This window comes from Notechis scutatus, chromosome Z (assembly GCF_049901735.1).
Source record: "Notechis scutatus isolate UNSWTSFEM ecotype Mainland chromosome Z, rNotScu1.2, whole genome shotgun sequence".
Taxonomy (NCBI): domain Eukaryota; kingdom Metazoa; phylum Chordata; class Lepidosauria; order Squamata; family Elapidae; genus Notechis; species Notechis scutatus.
The window spans coordinates 41,632,852-41,657,512 of NC_142025.1; the positions used below are offsets into that span (position 1 = coordinate 41,632,852).

Genomic DNA, 24,661 nt, shown 5'->3' on the forward strand with positions numbered 1-24,661 from the left:
GGAGCTATATTCTGCATAATAACAGAATTAAAACTAAGCAAATGTGCTTTCATCAATATTAATTAAAATCATAATTAATATGAATACTCTCCAGTCACATATTTTCTTCGTTCAATCATTAAAATTACGAACAGCCAGAGTTTTCTAGGAGCCATGCTCAAGTTTTAAAAGCCTATCATAGCCTTGAGGCCAGAGGTCCATGGACTGTTCAGGATCACATTGCACTTGTGTCAGAAGCACCAAAGCACTTCCAAGTTGAAAAGAATAACCGGTGATATCATCATTGCCCAGGCAGGGATGCTCAATTGTGGGCTCCATTCAGGTCCCTGGAAGGAGCTGGCGCAAAGGATGAGAGTCTCAAAAGCAGGCTTGCTGGTTGTCAATCCAGCATCCCAACCATGTGAGCCACCATGCTGCTTATCATACTGAATAAGCCCTTGCTTATAGCACTGGGTTTTCTAATGTCCATGGATGTTCTCAATGAAATTGCTCATGGTTAATCCATAGCTGCAGCTATGATATGGATTAAAGATTGGATCAACCTGCAAAATAGAAGAGTATTGTTAATAGAGGGTCACGACTTGCAGAGACGGTGGCATAGCTTTCTATGGGATGGGAAATGTAAACAGCATGCATATTTTCAGAGACAAATGATTAGAGATTCATTAATTTGGACATGGAACAAGATTAAAAAGAACCATTATACTAAAATACTGAACTGGTTGTCAACTATGGAAGCACAAATCTACCCAAACGCAATGGATCTGAGACAAAAGAGGACTTATAAAGACTTATTAGACACACAAGGAAGATTAAAAATGAGACAAGAATTACAGCAACAAAATATAAAGATAGATTGGTGGCCATACATGCAAATTCAGGCAAGATACAAAAAGAACGATTTGGTTTCTGCATGGAAAAGCATCAATTAGATAAAATTCTACAAGAAATGGAAAAGAAAATGATCGCAAGAATATATAATTTTCTACTAGATTTTAAAATGGAAGAGGAGGTGGTCAAAGAGATGATGGTGGTATGGGCAAAAAACGTTGGCCATAATATAGACCTGGAAAATTGGGAAAGAATGTGGGGATTAAATTACAAATTAATTACATCTACAGCATACAGGGAAAATCAATATAAAATGTTCTACAGATGGCACTTTCCTCCCGCTAAACTGACAAAAATGTTTAACTCAGACCCAAACTGTTGGAAATGTGGAAAAGAAAAAGGCACTTATTTCCATACCTGGTGGACATGCCAGGAGGTGAAAAAATATTGGAATACAATTTGACAATGGCTAGAAGAAATCATGAATCAGAAAACTGAATTTAATTCCAAAACTTTTTTATTAGGTATAACAACACAAAAATGCAATAAAACAGATAGATATATCATGTTACTCATATTAACAGCTGCAAGGATTTTGTATGCACAACTCTGGAAAGAAAAAGGAATTCCACCAGAAGGCATGGTTATAAAAAAAGATAATAGATTGTATAGAGATGGACAGGCTAACAATGAAAATAAAAGACAGAGAAGATTCAATTTACTATAGGGCCTGGTATGCCTGGTATGAGTGGTTTAGAAATAAAAATAAAATAAAATGGCAATTAGGAAAAGAATGAGGGAATATGTAAATATGTAAATATACCATGGAGAAGATTTATGTGTAAGGATACAAGATATTGATTTATAGCAAGAGTAAGATGTAATGGTAAAGGAATAAGTAATGCATATACTGAAAAATGTAAGGAGATACAAAAGATGTCTTGATGTTGATAACAATGTATAAAGTTTTATTTTATGTTTTTTAAAATTTGAAAACTTAATAAAATTTATTTTTTTAAAAAAAGGAAAAGTTGGATAATGAGCAGGTTTGCAAGGCAAAATTGAGTCAATTGAGATTTTATTGAAAACTGTATATGTGCATTGGGAAGGACTTTGATTGTTACATTCCAGAAACTCTTCTGCTGGACACAAACAATGATCACTGGCATAGCAGACTGGGGAATCTTAATCGGCCCCCGAACCTTCCGTTGGGTTTTGAGTCACCAGAAAGACCAGGAACCTTACTTAAAGCCTTTGATATTCAATTCCACTGACCCAGGAACATTGGTCTGGAGTTGTAACAAGTGTATAGCCTTCCTTTATAAGTTCAACTGCAAAAGAATTTGCAACCTGAATCCTGATGTTCTCAATGAAATTGCTCATGCTTAATCCAATTCTTTTCCACTGCTGTAATGAAGGCAAGGTTGTGGGGGGAGGAATAGGTATAGGCAACAAGGTGGTATATTATCCTAGTAGGCTATCCAGAGGATCAGCAGCAGATGTAGAGCACCAATCAGCTACCTGTGGTTATTACTGAGGCAAAATGATAGAGATGAGCAGGACAGGTTGGCAAATAGTGTGGCTGGGCCGGTACAGATCTTGTGGCTGCTGCTCAACCCCTGATTTACTCCAGGTATCAAATACTCTTGGCCAGGGCTATCAACTCCCGGCCCGTGGACCTGATGTGTCATGTGCTGGCCATGCCCACCCCCAGTTTAGCAAAGGGGGGGGGGAGAGACACCCCTGCTCTTGGCACATTGCTGTTCTTTTGTCTTGTTTTCTTGTATTTCTCTCCCAAAGAAGTCTGTGTCTGTGAAACAGCAGTTGTAGAACTTCTTTTTATATAGCAGACAGAGTGGAGAAACTAGAAACAAAACGATGGAAAATCAAGAGGAAGTGTAGGAATAACTCTCAGTACTAAGAGATTTGTGAAGGGCCTTTGTTTGGCAAATATTTGACTTACCTAGTGCCTCTGAGACTCTCCACAACCCCTTCACATAGAAAGGATCTTGCACTTTTCCATGAAGAAAATGAGCCTGCAGGTACAAGAGGCCTATGATCCATAGTCTCCTTTACAGCACTCTTCTATTCACCTAGGCCTCCAGTCATATCTTGCAAGGGGGATACTTAACAGGCATAGCAGAAATATCTATACAAACTTGAAGCAATCCAAAGGAAAAAGACTCCAAGGATACATTTACCTATAACAGAGAAATAAGATGTCATGACAGCATTATTTTCTCATCCAACTGGCTCAAGGCTCAACATTAGCATACAGTATTAATGATCATAATCATAAACATAAAATATAAAACAGCAGAGCTACTGCAGCATATAATTCAAGCATTTATAGGAGGAAAGATAACCTTCCACTTTTCCTCAAATGGGAAACATTAGGGATAGAGAGTTTAATATTAGCACTTTAGATGCTTAATTTCTACTGCAATTAGACAATATATTATGGTACTGGAGGCAATAGCTCCACATTTCCTCCTCTTCCCTCTATCCCAAAATTACTTATTAAGAAATTTTCTATCTGGTGATTTCAAAATTTCCTAAGCCATCTCATCTTTCATGCCTTGATGAGTCCCAATTGCCTAGAAAATTCCATGTAGCTGCCAGGAGTGAAAGCCAACCTGAACTTCCTCCTCTGCAAATCTTTTAGTTGCATGATCATATTGGGGGGAAGGATGTGCATTTTATCAGGTAATATTTAAGATGTGGTTAAAGATGGATTCACAGTTGGTATTACTATAGTCAGGGAATATCCATTGACTTTGAATGATACTTCCAGATCCAGACCCTGAATCATACTTACATGTTCAAATAAATTGCATCCTAGAATAGTGAAGTATTTGCAGATGTTCTAGTAAACCCCTATCCTAGTGAAGGGATCCCAGTTGATCACAGAAGGGCAAATGTTATCAAAAAGGGAAAGGGAGATTAGATACTAATCAGTCTGACACGGATACCTGTAAAGTTTTCTTTATAAAATGATTGATCTACAAGCACCTTGAGAATAATGTGGTAGACATTAGAAGTTGGCATATAATCTTAGAAGTCCATATAATCTTATTTCATTTCTTTACAGATTGTTGTCATGTTGTGGACATAATATATCTTCATTTCAGCAAACGTGTGACAATATCCTCAATGGCTTTCAGATTAGTAGATTGATTAAATACAAATTGGAGGACATGTCTAAAAATTGATTCCAGAACCAACTTGAAAACTGCACTCAGACAATGCTCATATATAGTTCTCCCTCAAAGTGGAGGAGATATTATGGCTCAGTTCTGGATCCTATACTCATTAACTGGTTTGGTGAAGAGTATGTTTATTAAATAAAGATGATGCAAAACTCGATGATATTGCCTAGTTTGAAAAAAAACAAAAATTACAATATTATTTGATTAGAATATAAAAGTGGGTTGAAAATAATAGAATAGAAACAGATGCATACAAACAAGATAAAAGATAACATATTTGTAATATTATATATGGAACATATCTTGTACCTGATCACAAACTGTATAAAAGGCAGTAATGTGATATTATTGGAAAGGAAGTGGAATTTTAATGTTCCTCATAGCTGCAAGCTTCCCAAATAATAGAAAATAATAATCTCAATATATCTCAGTATCTCTTGCAGTGGTATTAGTAATACCAGTGAATACATATTGAATTTGGATTCTTGCATTGAATTACCCTGTCCAATTGTGAAAAATTTTAAATTAAGGTAAACAATTGATTAATCACTGAAATTTTAAGTAACGTGACATTGAAATGCCTATGGGACTGACGTGTTAAGGTGCATTTTACATGAGAATGTTGAGGAAAAAGTCTTACCGCATCATCTTATTGTTGCCTGAAACCTACTAAATTACTGTAATGTGCATAGTACATGGTATTCCACTAACAGAGGATAAGGCCTGCTGTGGGCTTACTCTTCACTAGAGTCCAATCAATGTTTTGCTGGCAGATTAAACTTAAGCATTCTCAGATTGAATCTGATTGATCTGATTCAAACACTCCAAGTTCCTTCTGCATGCCTCAGCATTGTTAGGGTTAGCATACTAGTGCTTTCCATTGCAAACAATAGAAAGAAAAAGGCCTACTCCAGTAAAACAGAACTCAAAATGTCTGGCCTATTCATCGTAAGAAGGAGTATTCTACTACTCACTTTGAATATGAATCAAGAAGAATGTTGGACATCTGTCCGCTGGTTCTGTTCCTGGTGGGATGATTCATGCAGCCATTTCCATAGCAAGCTGTAAATCAGATTCCCCTAGTTAGATGCCTTCCAAATATACTTGATTAGCAATTCCAAGCATTCCTACTTGGAAAGGACCAATACAGCTTGAGGCCACTAGATTAGTAAGGCTGTTTTAAATATAAGTTAGAAATATAATTTAGAAGAGATTGGACAGCCACTTTTCTGAAATGGTGTAGTGTTTCCTGCATGAGCAGGGGATTGGACTAGAAGACCTCCAAGGTTTCTTCCAGGTCTGTTTTGATTGATAATACCTGTGGCATATTTTGCAAGCATGCATTTGAGCTGGCCAGAACAGAATAGACAATTGAGCTCAAAGATGATTTCTTTGAAAAGAGGATTGACTCTGGCTTGAAGGAGAAGTAATGCATCCCCTCTTAAGAAAGCCACCCATTAATCCAGTAGTACAGACATTTGTCCAGTGTCCAATATTTACTTTTGGGGAATGGTTGTTGAGAAGGTATAGAAATTAGTTACAGAGGATCTTAGGCAGGGGTGGGATTCAATTTTTTTAACAACCGGTTTTGTGGGCGTGGTTAGGTAGGCCTGGCTAGGTAGGCCTGGCTAGGTGGGCGTGGCTAGGTGGGCGTGGCCATGTGATTGGGTAGGCATGGCTTTTTTTGCAGCCCCCCCTTTTGGGAGGCCTTCTGGGCCTCAGGGAAGCCTCCTGGGTGAAGCAGTAAGACAGCGAGGGGGATCCCGGCACAGCTGATCATTGGAACAGCTGATCATCAGGGAGGAATAAATACCTTAAGGAGTGACTGGGTGGGGGAGAACACAGTCAGCAATGTCGGGCATGCACATGATGTTGCGCATGCGTGATAAGGACTGACTGGGAGGGAAGGAGCTGGCGGAAAGGGGCTGGGCCAGCCGGGGGCACAATTTGCCGGTTCTCTGAACTGTGCAGAATCATAACAACCAGTTTTATAGAACTGGTCCGAACCAGTAGAATCTCACCCCTGATCTTAGGGAAGCAAATCATCTAGATTCTTTATCCTCAGGTTTCAGACTTGGGGGGAGGAATGCACTAATAGATATAGATTATATGTGAAAGGATGTTGAGAGAAAGCACTCTGTCCATTCTGAGTTTCATAGATCCCAACTCTATTTTCCCACCTTTTCTTGTACAGAAAAGGCTGTGAAGATCCTTCCTTATGAGTCAAAGCTATGAGGAATTTCATGGAGAGAATTGGGCCCAAATTAAATTCCAATGAGGAAGAGTAACTGGTTTTCCAGAAAACATTATAACCAGTTAAATTCTGCTTGTAGCTCCCAGTGAAGTCCTTTGAAAGGAGAGGTACATGGCATTGGAGTTCTTTTAACCGTCAAAACTCCTGCAGCTGATGTTCAGTGGTCAGGAAAACTTTGCCCAGTTTAGATGTACGTATCTCTTTTGGGAATGGAATGATTTGGAGAGTCAGCTTCAATGGCATAGACTCAAAGTTGATTTATCAGAATTTGCTCAACATGAGGCTATCTTTGACATGATCTTTAAAAATACAACTGACCCAAATGCAGATGCCTAATTGGTGATGGGCCAAGTTTAATTTTAGTGGAATAGCAGTTATATTGTGAGATCTGCACAGGCCCAAATATTATTAAAAGTATTATCTATGAACCAATTTAAGGTTCAGATCCTAGATAAATGTGAAATTATTTTTTACTAATCAGAATCTGCCCATCCTATAAATTATGCCTGCTTTTGACTCTGCTCCATTATGTGAAATTAAGGGAATAAAGTTCAAGGGAGTAGGACTTTCTCTGACTGCCATTATGGAATATTTTCTCATTTGAAGATGGCTCCTGACTTGTTATCTTGGAGAGAGAAGGGAAAATATATACTTTCTGCCAGAGTTAGGGAGCCTGATTAATTATGTGCCATCAAGTTATGTCGACTCTTAGGAACCACATTGATTTTTCTCCATAATGATCTGTCCCTAATCTGGTTTGTCAAGGCTTCCAAGAGTTCATCTCCTTGCTGCTGGTTGTCTTCTCTTCTCTTTCCTTCCAACTTACCCAGCACTAGAAACTTTTCCAGACACCATGTGTCCAAAACAAGATAATTTGAGTCAATTTTGTGCCTAGAATGAGAATATTTCCCCCTCTTCTGCTCTTCTTCATGAAGCACCTCCGGTTCTTTGCATGAGTCAATAGTTCATATGAATTTGGTATTGTTGTTAGTTCGTTGCCTAACTTTAGCACTCCTATATAAACAGAAAGAGAAAATACTGGTGATCTGAGGAAAATACTGGTGATCTATCCTTGGTGAGGATATTTTGTGTTCAAAATATGCAGAGATCTGTTTCTTGATTAAATTAGCATGTTAGAAGTACAGGGTCACTTGCCATTGTGCTATTAGTAATGCCCTTAGGGGTTATGATGTATTGTATGATTTATTTTCAGCTCCTATGTACCTTAATTTTTGTATTGTTTGTAATTGTTTTATTTTTAAAAAAAATTGTCATTCAGAGTCACTTAGTGAAATGGGGAAAAAAGAGAGAAAGGGAGGGAGGGAGCCTGGCAACTTAATCATTAAGTGAAACCTAGTCGTACTTATAATCTTACTTCAGGTTCTTTCTCTCTCTCTCTCTCTCTTTCTTTCTTTCTTTCTTTCGTTCTGCTTCACAGCTCATAACTGTGGAGATTTGTTGTAAATTTATAAAATTCTTTTTCATAACTGCAGTCACTGAATGAGGCAGTCATTAAACAAGGATTACTCATATTTTCACACTATGGGGAATCACCTTTTAAAACAATGCTACATATTAAAGCAATTTTACTACATATTTTAATGTAAATTGTCATTTTTAGTGCAGGAATAAAACAAATATTTTGCTGACATCTACTTAGCGTCAAGTAAGAACAGAGCAAGATTCAGCTCCTTATTTAGGTTTCTGCAAGATAACAAACTCAAACCAGGCATTACTGCTCCCCTTTAGCTTCTCAGAAAGCTAAATATGATGGATATAAGGCATGGAAGCTTCCCTTTGTCAGTTTTTATTGAGGCACAATAATTTCTATTTCTGCAAACTGCAGAGATTCTCTGACCATGCTCTTTTTGTGCCAGCAACCTGATTGCATTACAATTATTTGCCATCTCATACATCTTTAAAGGAGAGATTGTTTTAGTTTTATAATGTATATGTGAGATAGCTCTGGCGTGAAAGATTGAACAGGATCATATATTATACCAAACCACATATTTCTAACCATGGTTTGTTGAATAAGCCCTGACTGACTTGGTTACATCTTTTCATTGCACAGGGTTTATATGTTACTTGAAGCCATAAACAAGAAAAGTACATCAAGATTTTATACAATGTGTAAGCCAGAGGGGGCCAAAGGTATCAAAGAGCAGGTGCAGCTGGGAAATTAAAATCCCATCGCTTTTTAATGTGCATTACATTGCATATCTATAAAATGAGTCAGAGATTTAGTTGCCCACTTATGTCTGCCATTATATAATTGATACACATGCATACATTCTTGTCTGCTCCCTTAAATTAATGCCTTGTTCCAAAACTGCAGGGACCTTTTACACCTGCTTTCCTCACATACAAACCTAACTCCCAAGCAACTACACTGTTTCTGAGTTCTGAGAAGAGATCATAGTAAATAAGGGAGACAGCTGCCAATCTGATATTACAACTGCTTAAAGAATGTAATTTTTAGTTGCTCTTTTGCATGGAATAATTCTGTACTGCACATTAGTCCATTTCTGTCTCGCTCGCTCTTGACAGCACATTAAGAAGAATTTGAGACAGTGGAACTGCATCTGAGAAATGACCAATTTGCATGGATTGCCTCATTTAATGTAAAAGCCCTTTTCTATTTTGACTTTGACAAAGATGTGATTTACAAAGCTGTGGTAATTGCAAAATGCTATTATAAATCCTCTATCTCCATCTTGTGTCAATCTGTAATATTGCAGAATGCATCCCTGGATAGAATACAGACAGGGCAACTTCAATCAGTTCAGGTATAATTATTTCTATTCTATTTACTGTTAGGTTCATAGTGTTGTAGCCTTACCTAAAAGGGAAAAAAACCAAGATATTTTCTGTTATTGATGTACTGACTTGTATGATTACTTTTATCTGACCAGTCAAAATGGTCTTTGAGAGCTACAGAAGGAAAACATCGACTGCTTGCAGGCACCCTCTAGCTTAGAATATCTTTGGGAAAAGATGAAAGAGCAGGAAAAATTCTCCAGAACAGCTTACAAAGAACTAAATGTTCTGTTTTGTTGACTAAAACGGTCAGAGAGAGAAGTATTGAAGAGAGATCCCAAAAGTGCTTTTCCAAAAGGCAACTGGATTTTCTTGTTTTTTCTTTCCTTTGAAAGTGTTTGGCTTCTCATCCAAAAGAGGAAAGAAAGAAAGAAAGAAAGAAAGAAAGAAAGAAAGAAAGAAAGAAAGAAAGGAAGGAAGGAAGGAAGGAAGGAAGGAAGGAAGGAAGGAAGGAAGGAAGGAAGGAAGGAAGGAAGGAAGGAAGGAAGGAAGGAAGAAAGAAAGAAAGAAAGAAAGAAAGAAAGAAAGAAAGAAAGAAAGAAAGAAAGAAAGAAAATCCAGTAGGCTTTTGGAAAAGCACCTTTGGGACAACCATAATCTTGATGATTGAGAATCTTCATAGACAATTAGGACCAAAATTGCGATTGCTAAGCTGGGCAATTAGTTAAGTGAGTCATGTCTAACTTTTGCTCTTTTTTGCCATGGTTGTTAAGCAAATCACTGCTGTTTGAAGTGAATCATGCAGTTGTTAAGCAAACCCAGCTTGCCTCATTGATTTTGTTAGAAATCGCCTGGAAAGGTGGGTAGATGACCCCAAGATGTTGCAACCATTGTAAATACATTTGAGTTGTCAAGCTCCTAAATTTCAAACATGTGACTGTAGGAAATGCTCTAATGGTGGCGTGAGGACCAGTTCTAAGTAATATTTTATAATGCCATTATAACTTTGAATGGTTGCTAAAAGAATCATTATAAGTCGAGGACTGTCTATATTGGCTGACTAGAGTAGTAAATAAGCACTGTCTCAGTATACCATAATTTTTCAAGTTTCATGCTGTTGAATACAAGAAATTCCTCCAGTAGGTCAGGTTATTGTTCCAATTCACCCAATAGGATCAACATTGATTGCTTGCAGGCAATGTTTAGGACAGATTTTTCCATATCTTTCTGGAGAACTTTGCACGGAATCAAATTTTTTTACTACAGATAGCTAGAAATAAGAACATTCCAAGGAGCAGGTTACTAGACAAAAGGAGGTAAGAAGCTGGTGGCCCTTCTGTTTACATCCATGTGGCCTACTTGAATAACATCATGGTTGCTTGACATTGGGCTGGAATTTATTGGCTTAACTCAGGGATGATTCTAGAGCTCAAGAAGCAAAGTGCTTGCTTTAAATCCCATGTTTCAACTCCTGATCAGTCTTCTGATAATGGGAAGGATTTATCCCTGTGATTCTGGGACAGATGCTGCCAGCCAGAACAGAAAGATTAGGCTAGTTGAACAATGTTTTCACTCATTATAATGCAGTTTTAGAACTGTTTGCTATGCCTTTTGGCATCAGAGAACACTTGGGCATCTGTACAATGCAGAAAGTGAAGCTTTAAAATTAAGTAATCTTGATAGAATTTGCACTGTTACATGGAATTTTGTGCTGAAATTGTGAAATGACAATCCTACAAATATGAAACTACACATGATTCATTACCTGTTTTCAAAACATGTTTACCTGGGTCAATGAGCGTTTGCATATTCTGAGTATTCCAAAAAAAGAACCCACTGAGTAGTGGTGGGATTCAAATATTTTTACTACCGGTTCTGTGGGTGTGGCTTAGTGTGGCTCAGAGATGTTATTTGCTGGTTCTCTGAACTACTCAAAATTTCCACTCCTGGTTCTCCAGGACTGTCAGAACCTGCTGAATACCACCTCTGCCACTGGACCAGGAGATTAAATTTTCCCTCAACAAACTCAGTGACACATAGGATTAGACAAGTTCCTGGTCACCTGTATGGTGGAGACACCTGAGCCTCTTCAGGCTCATATCTAGTTTTCAAAAAGAAAAGGATGGAGAGACTCATTGAAAAATGAGCCTCTATTGGAAAATTCAAATCAAGGTCTGATGGCACAAAAATATACCAAATATTGAATTTAAAAAACTAGTGATTTTTAAAAAAGACTGAGAGGAGGCATGATAACGGTGTTCAGGTATGTAAATGGACTAAGACCAGAAATAATGAGTACAAGCTGTAACTACCTAGATTTTGTTTAAATCCAAGGTGAAACTTCCTGATTGTAAAAACCTTAGAAGAGTGGAATGGTCTACTTATGGAGGTTATGAATTCTACATCTCTGGAGGATATTAAGAAGTTGGATAGCCACTTCTCATGAAGAGGCTAATTAGTTTTTCTGCACATTGTAAAGTGTTGGACCAGATCATCCTTGTAGTCTATTCTAACTCTACAGTTCTGTGTTTCTATAACATTCTAGTGAAATAGGCAAAGCTCTGATAATTTCAAAATGGGTGACTTTCCAGCCTCTTAGATTGTACATGCCAAAAGATGACAGAGCTTTAGCTAGATTGGTAGAGGGATTAGTGACTTTGAAGTTGACCAGGCCAAAAAACAGAAACCACAGAGATTAAAGTATGATGCTTAATTATTGTAGTTTTGAAAGTTGTCTAAGTTTATTTCTGTCTGATCTATGTTAAAATCAAGGGGATATTGTTCTGAATTTCCTTCTCACCTTTTTCTATCTTTCAATCATGTAATCTCTTGTACAAGTTGCTCCTTAATGATTCTGATCAGTTATATTTTCTCTTACCCCAGGTAAAGCAGGTTGAAGAGATAGAGCCAGTGTGTCATACCATTTCAGAACATTTTGGAAATTACCTGGAAATACCTACTGTGCTGGAGTAGCCTTTAAAGCACCTGCTTTTAGACTTTGACAAACCTAAGGTTACTAGTGAAACCAGGTTCATGAAATCTAAAGCAAACTTTGTCCCACATGGTAAATGTTTGAAGTTCAGTCTATCTCTTGCTCTAATCTTTTGCAAACACAAGGCAAAAACTTCAACATGTAGAGGACAAGTCTCAATATGAAGGCTCAAAATTGTGTTTCCAAACTAATGCGCTAAGATGATATTTGTGTGCTTGTTATATATAGTTCACTGGAACTGAAAATATATCTCTTTTCATAGTGCAGGTGCTCAGGCAATTAGAATCATGCTGCAGAATGAATCCATGGTGTGAGAGAGATAGGGTGGAAATAAAAAAGCTGGAGTGCTGTAGCAAAAAATGGCTGACACTGTACTTTTTCCCTTTTCCTTGCTGTTCCATGAGCTTGATGCATCTGAAGTCTGATTGACAGGAGCTGAGGCATTTGTAAGGGAAGAGAGATGCCAATTTTTGTCAAAGAAAAATGGAAGTGCTGTTGCACAGCTCTGCTGAGTGAGATCGCTAAATCTTCAAGCTTGTTTTATAGTGGGGAAGCAGTGAAGCAGGAAATTGCTAATGCAATGTATGGAGGAGCAGTTCTACTGTAGGGGGAGACTGGAAGAAGGATACAAAGCAGTGAAGTTTTAACAAGGATTTTCATCTTCAAATCCACTTTCCCTGCATGAAACATGAAAGGAAAGTCACCACATTCATGGTGTGAATTAAGAGAAAGTATCCTTCATAAATAAAGTCAGTTTAAAATGAACTATGAATCCCAGCATCACCACTGATGAAGAATGTCTCCTTTCTTTCCCTTTCCTTTCCTTTCCTTCCCTTCCCTTTTTCTTTTTCCTTCTTGATTCCACAAAGTTTTATCCAAAACAATTGCAAAGCTTCATGTTTAGGAGTGAGGAGCTTGTGGGAAGTTTGCTTCTTCACTGGTAGGATCATTTGCCTCTTCTCTGGAACTTCAGTGTACTTATCTGGGATCTCTCTGTAGACATTATTTAGAAGTGGTTCCCAAACTTTTTCAGTCCACCACCCCTTGGTGCTACAAACTCATCCTCAGTGCCTCCCACCCAGGGGTGGGATTCAAATTTCTTAATTGGTTATGTGGGCGTGGCCTAATTTGTGGGTGTAGCTTGGTGGTCACATGATTGGCTGGACATGGCTTGCTGGCTGGGCATAGCTTGGTGGTCACATGATCAGATGGGTGTGGTTTGGTGGTCATGTGATTGGGTGGGCATGGCCAGATGGCCATGTTACTGGCAAACCAAATATAAGTGGTCCTCGCTTAATGGCCGATTGCTTAGTAAGTGTTCTAATTTATGACTGACCTCCCCATATCTACTTGACCTGTTTTTGGAGTTTTGACAGCCATGCACGCACGCACGCACGCGCGCGCACACACACATGTTCCCTTCTAACCCTGCTGGAGCAGGTGGTTGGACTAGATATCTCATTCACTTTCTCCTTCCTCCATTTCTTTCTTTCTTTCTTTCTTCCTCTTTCTTTCTGTCCCTTCCTTCCATCCCCGCCTCTTTCTTTGTCTATCCTTTTTCTTCCTTTCTCTCTCTCTTTTTCTTTCCCTTTTCTCTTTCTTTTTTTTTCTTGTCTCTTCCTTCTCTCTTTTTCTCTCTTTCCCTCTCTTTCTCTTTCTCCCATCCTCCCTCCATATCCCATTCACTTTCTCCTCCCTCCCTCTTTCTTTCTCTCTTGATTTACAAGCTACATTGACCACTGAAAGGCACCATGTCCTCAATTTGGCCCTTTGTTTAGTTATAGGTAGCTTAAAGTAACCTGTCAAAGCTAGGTTGTTCTGCTATATTGTATCACCATAGTTGCAAGGCCAGACTTAACTTTACATAGAATGACACAGATGCCTTAGGAACAAATGCAGGTGGACAAGGAAAGGAAACTTTATTGGAGAGTTGTGTATTAGATCACTTGGCCAACGCTTTCTAAGCCAGCTGTCTTTGTGGCCCACTGCCAGAATAAGATTCCATATACGTTAATGACCTGCACATAGAAGAAGCATTATTTGCATATTTCTCATTTCTTTCTTGTCATGTTGAAAGTTTGTTGACCGAGTTAAAAATATTATCTTTCTTATGCATTTTGCATTCAGGAAATGTTAAAAGAGGGCCAAATAACTATGGAAGAAATGCAAGGCATCAAACCAAAAGTGCTTTTAGAGGGAGTACAACAAATAGCATTATTAAAATTAAAAGTTGGGATATCATAGCTTAAAAATCAATGATATTAGGTTATAACAAAAGAAAATTAACTTACATTTTTAAAATGTGGCTGATGTTAAATTATCTATTAAAACATTTGGAATTCATTGATTCATGAATTTTGGATGTATCAGGCTTGGAACATGGTGAAGAAGATACAAGCGGCTAGAAAAAAAACTGCAATGCCAGATATAGAATCCTGGATTCAGAAAACATGTTCATTTTTAGATGGTAAATTGGTTTTGTTAAACACACAATTGAAAAACTGAGGTTTTTTTAATAGTAGTGCTATACTTTATATAAAAGTGGGATGAATTCTGTAATATTTTTGCTTTTCTTTTTCTAGCTTCATAGCAGTAACTATTTTAAGAAATAAAAGCAAGGAGTAAGAAAAGAAAAAATTATAAGGGCCATGGATGCGTGTGTGTGTGAGAGAGACAGAGACAGACAGAGAGACAGAGACGGAGAGGTGGGGAGGGAGAGAAAGAAAGAGACAGAGAGAGGGGTGTATGGATGTAACAAATGGTAGTGTGGGAAGAAATATCCATCTAGTTCACTTCCAAGCCGAGAGAAAGACACTGGAACTATGGAGGCTGATTGGAAAGATGGTTTAACGATGAAGCTGCCCAGAAGCCATGTCCACATGGGTTCTCGGCAGCTGACAACATGGAGTTTAGAGTGGAGTTTTTTAATACTCTCTCTTTGCATTTGAACTTCCTGTTCAACAACATGTATTCTATTGGTTGTTGTCAGACTCCCATGTGGCCATGTAGGAGTTATATAGGGGTCGTAGCTGGCTCTATAGGCAAAGTACAAATCGTAGGTGTTGTCTGAGCTAAGTTTGGTTGAAGTTTCTGAGGGTGATGCAGTGAAAGGGGCGTTGGACAATTCCTATTGTGGCTGATGGCTAATCCTATATTTATGTAGACCTTGCTGCAGGCAATTTCAAAATATCCTGTCTTGAATGGATTTCTGCCTGTAGTATTTGCTTTGCCTATGAATGGAGCTACCTAGATACATGACTTCTTTCAATAAACTCTTTATCTCTTAAGTGCTCACATCTACTGAAGGCTATTAAGAAAGGTGGGGGTGCTTTCTCCATCTAAAAAACACGTTTCTCCATTTCTCATTCAGAGAAATATAATATTCTGCCTTTTTAATATTTCTCAAAATATTTCATTCTTCTAGGAATGAGTGCTAACTTTCTACATTAGTTTAGTGTATGGGTGTGAGAATTATATTGAGAGCATTCAGGTGTTAATTATACACAAACAAGGTAAGAATGCATCTTACTGAACACTGCTATTTTCACCTGAATTTCCTGATGCTACAAGTGGTCCCCAACTTATGTTCAGTTACTTAACAACTGTTCACACTGATGAAAGCAATGGAGTTGATTGTTATGACTTCTAAAACAGTCTTATCTGTCATAAATACTGTAATTATGCCTTCCCCTATGGTAACATGACCACACGTCAGGCCCTTTGCAAACACTCACTGTTTTATAAATAGTCACATTGGTTCATGGTCACATGATTGTAATTTGTGGCAATTTTTTTTTGCCAGATTCTGACATTGTTGTCCCGTTTAATCAATCCAAGTGAATTGGTTAACATAATGCATCCATTTAGCGACCACCACAAAAAAGATTATAAAATCGTTTCCATTCATGTGGGAGCATCAACTGATGACTATAATGACTTACAACCAGATTTCTGGTTCCAACTGCAATCATAAGTGAAAGACTACATGTATCTGGTGGGGAGTATGGTAGGGGTGGGATAGTTTGGATAGTGCAAACTATCCCTTCCCTATCATACTCCCCACCAAAATAAGAAAGTTGCATCTGAGGCATGAAGTGGTCATCCCTGCAGTAAAGGATCCTAGAATTGAAAGCATTGAAGAAATGCCTAATGTATCTTGGTTCATGTATGCTGAAAAACTAAGAAAAATGAATGAAGCTCAATTCAACTGAGCAGCACTATGAGATAAATAGAAGATACTGATACAGGACTGTGCGCCTCCTTTCTAATATTAAAAAATATGCATGCATCCAAATTGGTCTCTCAATATTGCCTATTGGCAAGAAAATGGAGCACCATTGCTATATCACTAATATTTGTTTGCAAAGATGGTATTCAGCAGGTTCTGACCAGTTCTGGAAAACCGGTAGTGGAAATTTTGAGTAGTTCAGAGAACAGGCAAATACCACTTCTGACTGGAGCTTTTACAGTATCCTTCCCCTGCCACGGCCACCAAGCCACGGCCACAGAACCTGTAGTAAAAAAAATTGAATCCCACCACAGTTTGTTTGCAAAAAGCAAGCTTAATCAGTGCTATGACTAGTTAATAATTCTGTAATCTGCAGCATTTTTTTAAAAATGGATTACATCTGGTGCACAACATGTATAACCAAAATGTGATATAAACTAATAGTTATGGTCAACAACAACCTACATGTTATCCATTTTACAAGAAAGGTCATCATCAAGTACATAATTTAAGGAACAGTTTGGATAAAGTAATCCTTAAAATACAGATTGTGAGTGCTGGCTAATGATCAGCAGGATAGAGGGGTTGTTTCAACTTCACTTCTGTTGCATGGAAAGGCACCAGCCGTGTTTTTATCCCTTGAATTTAGTACCTTTATATGTTAAAAGCCCTTCCCTAAATGCATATTAAAGGATTACATGAGTCAAAGGTAAATTTGCTGGAACCTCAGCATGAAACTCCAGCACAAGAAAATTACACAGTACACCAAAATATCAAACTTCAGCATCCTAAGAAGAAACACCCTGTCTGTCACTTTCAGGATAATGGCTACCCTGACAAATTGACTTTGGTCTATGATTGTAGCTCACTTCTCTATTCAATAGCAGTGAGTAATTGTTCTGTTACACCTCATCTCTGCACTGCATGGATCTTCTCCCTAACTACAAAAGACAGGAGGGGTGGAGGGAGAGGGAGGGAGGGAAGGAGAGCTTAAAAGATGTTAGGCTCAAACGGAAGGTGATGATATACATCCCCATCTATAAAGCAAAGGTAAAGGGATTTTAAAAAGCACTTATTTAAGCACTTATTCAGGCTTCTTTTCATAACAAGCCAGACATAACTAGAAGATAGTAATTATTTATTCTTTGTTTTCATCAAGCCTTCTCTTTTTAGTCAAACGTAATAAGGACAGATTTCACGTATGTAAAAACTTCCACATGATATGTCTGAGAAGAATTGTTACTATCATTCATTTAGGATTGTTTGCCTTACCTTTCTCTTACTCTGCCAAGTCTAGTATATTGAAAGAAAATATCCTGATCAACATTCTTTCCTTATAATCTCCACAGCTGTGTTCTTATAATGCACTTAATCATGGTTAAATGAATGTTATCACATGACGTATTGCAACTTTTTTCCCCTTCACTAAACTGGAAATGGGGGTGACTAGCGCATGACACATCCGGCCCGCAGGCCGCAAGTTTGACACCCCTGTGCTAGACCCTTCAAACATGTAGAAGTATATATATTTGAAATTTCAAAGACAAAATATATATTCTGAGGGGTAGTGAATCTTTAGCCCATATAAAATATGGCAATGAGCACTACAGATGACTTCCTTTTAAGGGCAGTGATTGTTGATAGGACAAAGAGGAAAAACATGCCCCCTTGGCCCTCACAGTATATAGTGGGTATCCTGGAGAATTGTGAATCTAGAAAATTTTGGTAAGATGAATAGAAGAATTTATTTTTGTATGCCCTTGAGTTATATTCCAATATTCACACTTTAACTGTATGAAAACATTATTACTGGGAGTTTTGTGAATTCTGTGTTGACAAGACATTATATTGCTTCTTGCTCCTGATTGGAGCGCAGAACACAAATAAATATCGGTTGCCAATATTGTTCTAGGCAAATTGGGTAAAAAGGAATTCAAAAAACATATATATTGCCAATCTATGAGTAACATCTGCTTCCATCATTATTATTCAAAGGAAATTCAAAGGAAATTAGAAATAATCTTCATTGAAATTCTGTAGCAGACATCAATCGTGAAATTTTATAATAAAATTTTGCTAAGTCCAGAATGACTTTTAAATTAAAATGTGTATTTTATTAGTATACAAAAAAAAATCACCATGTTCATTTGTCGCCATGATACCATGCCACCAAAGAATCTTATGACACTTTAAGCACAAATGCAATTGTTATCAAGTAAATTGTCATGGATCTCAATCAACTTCAACTTCAGGCATAGGTGTTCAAAGAAACATTGTGTACTGTCATGCCTCCAGAGTCTGAATCTGAGGAGGAAGATGAACAGCCATCAGGGAGCGGGAGAGAGGCTCCATTGGCTATGGAGGACACTAGGGGAGGGCAAGTCAGGCTCAGCAGAGCAGGGAAGAGGTAGAACAAGGGAGAGGGGGTTCAGAAGAAGACCAAGGGACCTATCCCCTCTTCATCCTAGGGCATGCAGGGAAGAACAGAGAACAACATGGGTTGCATGGCTTATGAGGGAGGAAAGGGCCCCGATTCCCTTCACAAGGTACACCCGGGAAGGGAGTTTAAAGGAGAACCAGTTGGGAGGGGCGTTTGTTGGGAACAAACATTGAGTTTATCTAACATTGGCTGCTGTTATCTTAGTTCCTGGCATCCTCCCAACTGGTTGGATTTACTGCCATATTACTTCACTTCTGGAACTCCTTATCTTGCCCTGCCGGATTTATTACCTTATCTTGCTTTGTTGGATTTATAGTTTAAAGTTTTCTGTTTACACTATTTTGGATTGGAATATCTGCAGCCAATGGCAGTTGCGGGTTCCTGGGAGAGTTCTTTTCCAGATCAGAAGGTAACCGGGACATTGGAGGCAAAGTTGGAGCTAATAAAGGGACCTCTACTTATTATTTGGCTGAGTTGCCTTTGTTCCATGCCCAGATCATCACATTTACTTTCAGAACTTGTATTATTATTATGGTTGGTCACATAATAAGACAAATGTTTAGACTGGATTAGGCATTTTTCTCTACCTATCGATTCCTTCCCTAGGAGCTGAGATCCAAATGCTTGATAGTGTTAGATGTAGTTCCCCAAGACACTTTTCCAAAAAGCAACAGGACTTCCTTTGTTTTTTCTTTGACAATATTTTGCTTCTTCTCGCTTCTCAAGAAGCTTCTTCAGTTCTCTTGGACGAAAAGCAAAACATTTTCTAGCTGTCTTTTGGAAAAGCACCTTTGAGACAATGATGGAGAATCTCCATAGACACACACAGAATTATAGAATCATTTTTACTTCTATTTACTTCCATTTGTGATTTTATCCTGTTCTTTCTCTTCTATTCTGCTGTCTCCCGGTACTGCCACATCCATTATTCTGTCTTTTTTTGACAATTGTTAAGCCTGGAGTGTTATGTGGCAGACACTTCTCTATTTGAATTCAAAAGTCCAAAGGCACTTTAATTTCTTCATTTTATATTATTTTGTCTATTTTGTCATTTCACCAATTTGTATTTCCAGGCAAATGGCACTTTTTGCAGATATTTCAGTGCACCCTTGCTGCTACCATTGCTTGTAGTACAATCTTCCTGCAGCAGCTAGCCAGATAGTTTACCATTTCTTCAGTTTCTGTGCAGAAATGGTATTTGCTTTCTGTTGTTATCTTCTCAGTTCTGGCTTTGCATGCACTTGTTTTTAAGGCTTAGTCTTGTGCAACCAGAATTAGCCCCTCTATCTCTTTCTTCAACTTTTCTGCTATTAGCCTTTGCCAGATTTTGCCAGATTTTGTTATCCCCTATACCTGTGTGTGTGTGTGTGTGTTTGCCATGCCATGTAATACTTTGCCTTGTACATCTATTTTTGTCATGCATGAATGATGGGGCCACATGTAAAGCTCCACTTAAACTGATTTATTGTTCATGTATGCATAGGAATCTAGTCTAATAAATAAACTATTTTGTTGTTCAGTTAGAGTTAATGGAATTCAAGAGGGATTAGACTTAGTCTGCTTGTGGCAACATAGAGAATCTAAGCTGATTCCTCTTTTGATTCCACCCCCAGGCTCTGCTATTCCTTCTTATATACTTTTTTATTCTTCATTTGGTCTTTCTTGTAGGCCACTTTGGTCTGTCTAATATTCAGTAAACCTTTCAAATAGCTTCACTGCATCATCTTCACTGTCTTCCAATGTCTTTTTTTCAACTGTGTGATATACTTGCAACATTCTATGCCAACCTATGCTCTTTGGTAAGTAACATCTGCCAACATCGCTGCATGGATGAAGGGCATAATTCATTGTCATTATTTTTCTGGTCTTCCTATCCAGGGTTTTCATTCTGCTTGAGTCCAGACCATTATTCCAACTGTATATCTAATGACTACAATTGCCCAAGTGTTAATCTCCTTGATGGTACTTCCTTCACTGAATTTGGACTTTAGGATCTATTTTACTCTCACTACTAATTTACTTTGATTTGCATTATGTTATCATATTGAAGGTTCCTCAGATATTTGTAATGATTGTCTTCATTCAGATACTTGATGTAATTTCTATAAGACACCATGATTCTTTTATTTTCATTATTTTTTCCTGTTGATAGTGAGGATGGCACATTTGTCCAGCCCAAACTCAACAATTTTGGCTGCATATACAAATGATGTTCAGCAATAATTCTATTTCAGATTATGCTTTTCCATATAGCCTCAGATAATATAATGGAGGTGGAATAGCCTGGCAGATGATTTTGATGTTTGATACCATGGACTGACTTATTCAATACTGTTGACAGAGAAATTGGTGCATTGGCAAACAATAGTGATGATAGTAAGTCTAGAAAGAATTTTCTCTTGATATTAACCTCCCAGTCTACAACCTTTGACCAGCAACTGGGCCTTCCTTTGTGCTATTAATCTTTGTGCAAAGGTTCTAATGTTTCTACTGACTCCTGTTATTTCTAGGCAATTGATTATCTAGTCATGTGGCAGAGAGTCAAATGGTTTCTTATAATCACTCCAAGCTATACTCAAGACAGTCTTCCTTCTCTTACAGCTTTCCAAAATCATTTCATCTTTTACTTTTGGACTGCATCAGCTTATACACCAGCTATAGAATAGAGTAGAATAGAATTCTTTATTGGCCAAGTGTGACTGAACACACAAGGAATTTGTCTTGGTGCATATGCTCTCAGTCAGTGGTGGGATTCAAATTATTTTACTACCAGTTCTGTGGGCATGGCTTGGTGGGCATGACAGGGGAAGGATACTGCAAAATCCCCATTCCCTCTCCACTCCTGGGGGAAGATTACTGCAAAATCCGATTCCCTCCCCACCCACTAACCTGCTTTCCAGCATCGTCCTCCTGTGCAGGGCAACAAAAGAAGCCCCAGCCAATCAGCTGGGACTTGGGAGGCAAAGAATAGATGGAGGCGGGGCCAGTCAGAGGTGGTATTTACTGGTTCTCCGAACTACTCAAAATTTCCGCTACTGGTTCTCCAAAACTGGTCAGAACCTGCTGAATACCACCTCTGCTTTCAGTGTACCTAAAAGAAAAGAAACATTCGTCAAGAATCATAAGGCACAACACTTAATAATAATCATACGGTACAATAAGCAATTAAATTATATTAGGAAACAGTCAAAATCGTTAGGATACAAGCAACAAGACTACAGTCATACAGTCATTAGTGGGAGGAGATGGATGAAAGGAAGTATAGGAGGATTAATAGTAATAGTAATTCAGACTTAGTAAATAGTTGGACAGTGTTGACGGAATTATTTGTTTAACAGAGTGATAGCGTTTGGGAAAAAATGTTCTTGTATCTAGTTGTTCTGGTGTGTAGTGCTCTATATAGCATCTTTTTGAGGGTAGGAGTTGAAACAGTTTACGTCCAGGATGTGAGGAGTCTGTAAATATTTCACAGCCCTCTTTTTGATTCATGCAGGTCCTCAATGGAAGGCAGGTTGTTTTTTCTACAGTCCTAATTATCTCTGAAGTCTGTGTCTTTCTTGTTGGGTTGCAGAACCAAACCAGACAGTTATAGAGGAGCAGATGACAGATTCAATAATTCCTCTGTAGAACTGTATCAGCAACTCCTTGGGCAGTTTGAGCTTTCTGAGTTGGCACAGAAAGAACATTCTTTGTTGTGCTTTTTTGATGATGTTAAGTGTTTTTGATGTTAAGTGTCCATTTTAGATCTTGTGATATGATAGAACCTAGAAATTTGAAGGTCTCTACTGTTGATACTGTGTTGTCTAGTATTGTAAGAGGTAGTTGTATGGGAGGGTTTCTCCTAAAGTCTACCATCATTTCTACGGTTTTGAGTGTGTTCAGTTCCAGATTGTTCCAGTTGCACTACGAGGCAAGTTGTACAACTCCTGTCTGTATGCAGATTCATCGTTGTCTCGAATGAGACCAATCACTGTTGTATCATCTGCAAACTTCAGTATTTTAACAGATGTATCATTATCAATCTGAAAACTATTGGTAAGTAGCAGTGGTGGGATTCAAAAATTTTTACTACTTGGCATGGCTTGGTGGGCATAGTGCGGTGGGTGTGGTGTGGTGGCATGGCAGGGAAAGGATACTGTAAAATCTCCATTCCCTCCCCACTCCAGGGGAATGTTACTGCAAAATCCCATTACCTCCTCACCCCACTAACCTGCTTTCCAGCTCCGTTCTCCTATGCAGGGCAACAAGAGAAGACCTAGCCGATCAGCTGGGAGTTGGGAAGCAGCAAATAGATGGAGGTATTTACTGGTTCTCCGAACTGTTCAAAATTTCCACTACTGGTTCTCCAGAACTGGTCAGAATCTGCTGAATACCACCTCTGGTAAGTAGGTAATTGGCCTATGCTGCCCTTTTTGCTGGATCTTTCATTATCAGGTAGGTTTTGCAATATGCAAAGTAACTCTATTTTCTAATTCATGAGAAGCATTCTTAACATTTTAATACAATTTGGCTTAACTGGTCTGTATCCAAGTATGAAGTAATAGTATTAAGAGTTGCATTTGATCCTCACTGCTAATGATATCTGTCTTGAAATTCAGCATTTAATATATCACCACAATAAATTAAAGAAAAATAATTAGAGACAAAACAGCCTATGCCTAACTCTTATGAGGCAACACAGTGTTTTGCATAAAAAGGTAGTGAGGTTGAAAGTGATAGTGAGGTTGGGGTGATACTATCCTTCCAGTTTTGGGTTGCTAGAATAAGCATAAGCAAGGTCATCCAAAGTTTTTAGCAATTTTAAATGGCAACCAGTGCAGTTCACAAAGTAGGAGTGTTATAGAAACATATCATTACTGCTTATGTCACCATATTCTAGATTAATTAATGCTTCCAGGTCATCTTCAATAACACATAGCCTCGTATGAAATGTATCACAATAGTCAGTAGTGCAAAGGTTTTCCTGGGCACAGCTAATATCTGTACTTCAAGAAGAAGCTCTTTGAAACCAATATAAACCATCTTAGAAAATAAGAATGGCAAAGATTGTGGCCCAGTGCTTGGTGAGTATATAGTTGTTATATACCAATTATATAGCAGTAGCAATAGCACTTAGATCTATAGACCACTTTTATGTGCTTTTATGGCACTTTCTAGTCAGGAAAGTGCTTTTATGGCACTTTCTAGTCAGGGTGTCAAACTGGGGCTGGATCTGACCCATGGGATATTTAGATATGACTCACAGAGCCACCCTGGAAACAGTGAAGGACCGGCCTATGGTGCCTCTTCCAGCAAAAATGGAGCTCAGGAAGGCCGCGTGTGGCCCTCCCAGAATCTGTTTTCGGCCGCAACGGCCTCCTGCAGTCCTCTGCCAGCAAAAACAGATCTGCAGGATGCCATCAGAGCCAAAAATGGGGCCCAGGTGCCCCCAACATGAGTGACTGAGCTGACCATGGCCACCCTGGCCACAGCCACCACAGCCACCTGAGGCCAAACGTAACACTGATGCAGCCTTCAATGAAATCGAGTTTGACACCCCTGCTGTACGTGGTTCACAGAGTGAGCATATTGCCTCCCAAAATCTGGGCCCGCATTTTACCAACTGGGAAGGATAGAAGGATGAATCAACCTGGAGCCAGTAGGATCAAACCTTGGCACTGGGCAGACTTAGTCTGCAACACTGCATTCTGTGCCACCATGGCTCCATATATCCTCTTGCCATCCCTTACGCTTGTGATTAGAAAGGGAAGACTATTGAAAGACGGAAATTATACTGTAACATTAGAGAAAGACAGTAAAATAAAATGCACTTGTATTTGTACTTCTTTTTAACTTTTTTGTTTCTTTCTCTTTCCTAATTTTTTCTTCGGATTTTCCGCAACTTACTTATTTTGTTTCTTTACTTTACTTTCTTTTATCTTTCAAAATTTGTATTTTGTTTTTACTA

At 38.4% G+C, this 24,661-nt stretch overlaps 1 long non-coding RNA gene across 1 annotated transcript; it reads right to left on the minus strand.

Annotated features, from left to right (window-relative positions):
* Positions 1–1,333: 1,333 nt before the first annotated feature.
* Positions 1,334–21,805, minus strand: LOC148128831 (uncharacterized). The gene is made up of 3 exons (XR_015745728.1): positions 21,604–21,805; positions 2,795–3,032; positions 1,334–2,695 (listed from the first exon to the last, which is right to left on the minus strand). It is a non-coding gene; the product is annotated as an uncharacterized LOC148128831 (long non-coding RNA).
* Between the last annotated feature and the right edge of the window lie 2,856 nt (positions 21,806–24,661).